General features: G+C 47.9%; 1 non-coding gene across 1 annotated transcript; it reads right to left on the bottom strand.

The window, feature by feature from the left end:
* Positions 1-5679: 5679 nt before the first annotated feature.
* On the bottom strand, positions 5680-5751 carry trnad-guc. Its single transcript has one exon. It is a non-coding gene; the product is annotated as a tRNA-Asp (tRNA).
* Between the last annotated feature and the right edge of the window lie 249 nt (positions 5752-6000).

Genomic DNA, 6000 nt, shown 5'->3' on the forward strand with positions numbered 1-6000 from the left:
TATTGAACACTTGTTTAAATCTTTTCCAGACATTACTTACATTACCGGTTAGGTCCAGCTGAGGTGGGGTTCCAGCCCACATCATTGAATAAGCGAGGTCTTCCCAAGTCGAATGCCTGGTAGGAGTTCTTCTTGCCATTTTGGTCTTTCTGTGTCTGCAGCTGAGTAATCTTGTAGTAAGCGTCTGAAGCCACCCCTGGGTACCATGTGTTGTTCCTTGTGTCTTAATAAAGCTTGTAGTCTCAAAGTTGAAGTAGATGCTCTATTTGTTCTGTCTTCAGAGCTTAACTTACAGCTACCTCAAATGCTGCTTGCCTGTCCTGTGTCTTGCTCCCAGTTCTCCCTTCTGTGAAGTGTGCCCTCACTTCCTGTCCCTCTGTATTTGTAGCTCTCCCGTGCTCCCTCTAGTGCTTGCTCAGTTGTGTTGCATCTACACAGATTTACAGTCACCACATCCCCCCTTTTTTCTTTACATAATTTCTGTACATCGTTAAAGAAAATTGTACAAAACAGCTAGTTTACTTACGATATGTGTATCTATACAAGTGATGGTGCTATTGCATATTTTACAAAGCCAATTTGTATTTATGAGTCCAATACTTGATGAATTTGTTCATTGAGTTTTTTCCAATTATATATCCACCACCCAGACAAAAAATAAAACAACCCCCCCAACTGATGACTCAGGGGCAGCACGGTAGCATGGTGGTTAGCATAAATGCTTCACAGCTCCAGGGTCCCAGGTTCGGTTCCCGGCTGGGTCACTGTCTGTGCGGAGTCTGCACGTCCTCCCCGTGTGTGCGTGGGTTTCCTCCGGGCGCTCCGGTTTCCTCCCACAGTCCAAAGATGTGCGGGTTAGGTGGATTGGCCATGATAAATTGCCCGTAGTGTCCTTAAAAAGTAAGGGAGGGGGGCATGGATTTGAGTAGGGTGATCATTTCTCGGCACAACATCGAGGGCCGGAGGGCCTGTTCTGTGCTGTACTGTTCTATTACTCCTTGAAAAAGTCAATGAGCAGCTTCCATCTCAAGGTGACCCCTCCTTCAAACCTCAAATGGCAAACTTGATCTTTTCCAAATGCAGGAATTCTGTCAAATCGCTCACCCATACCCCTGCCTTCGACAGCTCCGAGTCTCGCCAATGCAACAATCCATCTCCGAACTATCAGGGAAGCAAAGGCCAACATGTCCTCTCTCCCCACCTGCACTCCCGGATCCTCTGACACTCCAAATATCGCCACCTCCGGACCTGGGGCTAAAGTTTTACATTACGTCCGAAAACCCCTTCCAAAACCCCTCAACCACAGACACATCCAAAACATATGCACATGATTTGCCGGCCTCCCCATACACCACCTGCACCTATCCTCCATCCCTGGAAAGAATCGACTCATCCTGGACACTGACATGTGGGCCCTTTGCACCATCTTAAATTGGATAAGGCCTAGTCTTGTACACGACGAGGAAGCATTCACCCTCCGCAGAGTTTCGATCCATATTCCGGCCCCGAATTCCCCACCTAACTCCTCCTCCCACCTATGCCTAACCTCCTCCATGGGAACACTCTTCCTCTTCAACAGCTGCCCAATTGTATCCGTAACTTTGCTTTCCCCTATCTTATCCTCGGACAGAAGCTTATCCTGCAGCACCGGGGGGTGGCAGCATCGGAATTAACGGCACCTCCTTCCTCATGAAGTTCTTAACCTGCAGATATCTGAACCCATTCCCGTTCGGCAACTGATCTGTCCCCTCCAACTCCTCCAGGCCTGCAAACATCCCTCCAACAAACAAATTCCTACAATATTCTATCCCACCTGCCGCTACCCCTGGGACCTCACATCCAACCCCGCCGGAGCAAACTTATGATTATCGCAAATTGGCGGTAACAGAGACATGCCTTCCAATCCAAAATGCTGCCGACACTGGTTCCAAACCCTCAGTACTGATGCCACCATCGGGCACGAGGAGTACCTGACTGGCGAGAATGGAGGCGCGCCAACAACAGTGCCCTCAAGCTGGTCCACTTACACGAGGCTGCCACCATCTGCCCCCAAACCGACCACTCATCCACCGCCCATTTCCAAACCATTGCAATAGTAGCTGGATGTGGTTAACTCTCAATGCCCTCTGCAATGGTCTAGCAAGCCACTCAGTCCAAGGGCAATTCGGGATGGGCAATAAATGCTGGCCCAAATGGCGACGCTAACATCACCTGAACAAACAAAAAAATAATTAGTGTGTTTGCGCATCTAGAAAATACAACAGAAAATATTAGAACAAATAGCCTGCAGCTTGAACAGGTAGCGATTTTAAGGCCGGTCTTAAAGGAGAAGAGATGATGGAAAGGTTTACTGAGGGAAATCTGGGGGATTCGAGTTTAAATTCCACCAGAGTACATTGGGAAAATGAATTCAAAAAATCTTGTAATTTTGTGGGCTGCTATTAGCGAACGTAGGAACAGAATAAGGCCATTCTGCCCTTTGAGACTGTTGTGTCATTAAATTTGGTTGTACGTAACTAAAGAAGGATCTTTGGAAAAAATTGGATAAAGTCAGAAAAGCGATGTGGGAGTGGCAATGCACGATTAACCCAAGGCTTTTCATTGCTTTGCAGATAATGTTGTACTTCCTGCCAATGTAAAGGACAGTGGGATGCAGCATTCGATGTGCTGTTGAGTGGTTGCATACCTCAGCAGATGGCCTAAGTTTGTGCGAGGCTAGCACCACTTAAAAGTTAACCAGCATGACTTGAAAACAGCCTGCATCTCATAAAGGGAAGATTCAGCCTGGCTGGCGCAGGGGCTGGGGAAGAATCCAGACAGGAAGTAGAACGGAAATGGTGCAGAGACAGCAGGCATGCTTCAAGGTTCTCTGCTGTAGCACTGGTGGCCATAGTGCAGGAGGTGGATAGGAGGCTCGAGGTCCTCGACCCATGGAGGGTGCAGAATTCTTTGGAGTGTGCACTATTCTCAAACAGGCACGCAGAACTGGAGACTGCTGGGAGTGATGCTATCTTGAAGTGCAGTTCAGCCCAAGTCACCAAAGGGCAAGCAACTGTGCAGAAAGGATGGAAGAGAGAAATGCAGTTCTTACAGGAAATTCAATCATTAGGGGCATTTTTATAGCCATCATCATGAGTCCCACGTGGTGTGTTGCCACGGTGAAGGACATCATGGAGTGGGAATATTCTGCCTGGGAAGTATGTAAATCAGAAGCTGTGATACTCATTGGTACCAACAACATAGAGGGGGCAGGTACTGAGGTCCTGCAGTGAAGTTAAAAAGTACGGCCTTGAAAGTAATAATATCTGGATTACTCCCAGTGCCACACACTGGCCAGAGTAGAAACAGGAAGATAAGGAGAATCAATGTGTGGCTTGAGGTCTGGTGGAGGATGGAGGCTTTCAGATTCCTGGGGCACTGGGACCTGTTCTGGGGAAAGAGGCACCTATTCGAACAGTTCAGATAGTACCTCAGTAAGACTGGGACCAATATTCTCACGGTAAGGTTCACCAGTGTGGTTGGGGAGATTTCAAACTAAATTGGCAGCGGGGTGAGCATTTCTTTCTTTCTTTCTTTCTAAATTTAGAGTGCCCAATTCATTTTTATCCCAATTAAGGGGCAATTTAGCATGGCCAATCCACCAACCCTGCACATCTTTGGGTTGTGGGGGCGAAACCCACGCAAACACGGGGAGAATGTGCAAAGTCCACACGGACAGTGACCCAGAGCCAGGATCAAATCTGGGAACTCAGCGCCGTGAGGCAACAGGGCTAACCCACTGCGGCACCATGCTGCTCCTTGCACCAGCATTTATAAGTAAAAAGAGGAATAAGGTGCAGCGGGTGTGTTGGGCAGTATGGAGAAGGGATTAATTCCCTCTGAGATAGAAGTGGACTGAGATGGACTACAGGAAATGCCGAGGCAGGATCACAATGGATGTATGTAAATGCACAAGAATGGCGAATAAGGCTGGAGAGCTACAAGAACAAATAGCCATGTAGGAATATGAGAAGGAAAAAGGGAGGTGGGGAGGCAGCACTGATTAGGGAAGACATTGCAGTATTGGAAAGAGTGGATGCCTTTGAAGGGGCAACGGCAGATCCATTTAGTTAGAGTTGAGAAGCAAAAAGGAGATGATCACACGACTGAGGTATTCTATAGGCCTCCAAATAATGAGAGAGAGAGATGGATCAAATCTGCAGGGAAATCACAGAGATGTGCATGAACTATAGAGTAGTGATATTGGGGGACTTTAATTACCCAAATATTGATTGCAATAATGTTTGAGTAAGGGAAAAGGGGAAGAGGGATTTCTGAAATGTGTTCAAAGAACTTCCTTGATCTGTATGTTCTTGACCCAACTAGAAAGGAGACATTACTGGACCTGATGCTGGGAAATGATGTGGGCCAAGTAGACCAAGGGGAGCACTTGCGTAAGAGTGATCTTCATATCATAAAATTTTATTAATGGAGAAAATCAAGGAATGATATAAACAGAATATCGAGGTTGAACGAGTGCTAATTTCAAAGCAACCAGCTCAGGTATTGTAAATACTTTAGAAAGCATGTTTGGGTTTTGGACAGAGCCTCAGATTTTAGTACGGTCAGGTGTGGGACCAGTAACATTGGGCTTTATTCTCCGCATCCTGACGCCGTAATCGCGGCGGCACCGGGGTGGAGAATCCAGTTTGACGCCGTAATCGAGTTCCCGATGGTGTGGAACTAACCTGCTATTGCCAGTCAGGATGCTCACATGATGGCTGTGGACTCAGTCATGATCCCATTGAATGGCGGAGCAGGCTCGAGGGGCAGATGGCCTACTCCTGCTCTTAGTTCTTATGTTCTCTGATTAAAATTGACTGACCCTTGAACTGATTTGGGTGACCTATCAAAACACTCCAAGAGGGTCCCATCCTTGTTACTAGGTAGGATCAAATATACCAAGTATGGGAACATCACAAGGTGTTAGTTTATGAAGAATACAGGAACAAAAATACTGAATTCAGGACAAGTAGCTGAGGGGCAGGATCTACATTCACTGTCAGACCAGAGAGGAAGGGTTCCCCAGCTAATGGTTTCTCAAAATGTTAGATCGCAAATGATGTCTGGGGCAAAGTGATTGGATGAGGGCTCTTTAGAATCCGTAAAATCCCTACAGTGTGGAAGGAGGCCATTCGGTCCATTGAGTCTGCACTAACTCGCCAAAGATTACTCTACCCAGGTCCACTCCCCCACCCACTCCACCCTGTCCCTGTAACCGAATCTGCACATCAGAGGCCAATTTAACATAGAACATAGAACATAGAACAGTACAGCACAGAACAGGCCCTTCGGCCCTCAATGTTGTGCCGAGCCATGATCACCCTACTCAAACCCACGTATCCACCCTATACCCGTAACCCAACAACCCCCCCCCCCTTAACCTTACTTTTATTAGGACACTACGGGCAATTTAGCATTGCCAATCCACCTAACTCGCACATCTTTGGACTGTGGGAGGAAACCGGAGCACCCGGAGGAAACCCACGCACACAGGGGGAGGACGTGCAGACTCCGTACAGACAGTGACCCAGCCGGGAATCGAACCTGGGACCCTGGAGCTGTAAAGCATTTATGCTAACCACCATGCTACCCTGCTGCCCCTAAAGGATTGCCGTTTTCTTTCAGGAGAGGTACAAACGCCCCGTCGGGGAATTGAACCCCGGGCGCCCGCGTGACAGGCGGGGATACTAACCACTATACTAACGAGGAACTGCATTAAATGAAGTGGAGAATGCGGGCATCGATCCCACTACCTCTCACATGCTAAGCAAGCGCGGTCTTTTAGCGTGGTCAATCCACCTAACCTTCAGAGCTTTGGACTGTGGTCAAAACGCTAATTTAGCGTGGTCAATCCACCTAACCTTCAGAGCTTTGGACTGTGGGAAGAAACCGGAGCCCCCGGAGGAAACCCACGCTGATACGGTGAGAACAGGCAAACTCCACACAGTCAGACACCCA

This window comes from Scyliorhinus canicula, chromosome 2 (assembly GCF_902713615.1).
Source record: "Scyliorhinus canicula chromosome 2, sScyCan1.1, whole genome shotgun sequence".
NCBI classification, from domain to species: Eukaryota; Metazoa; Chordata; class Chondrichthyes; order Carcharhiniformes; family Scyliorhinidae; genus Scyliorhinus; species Scyliorhinus canicula.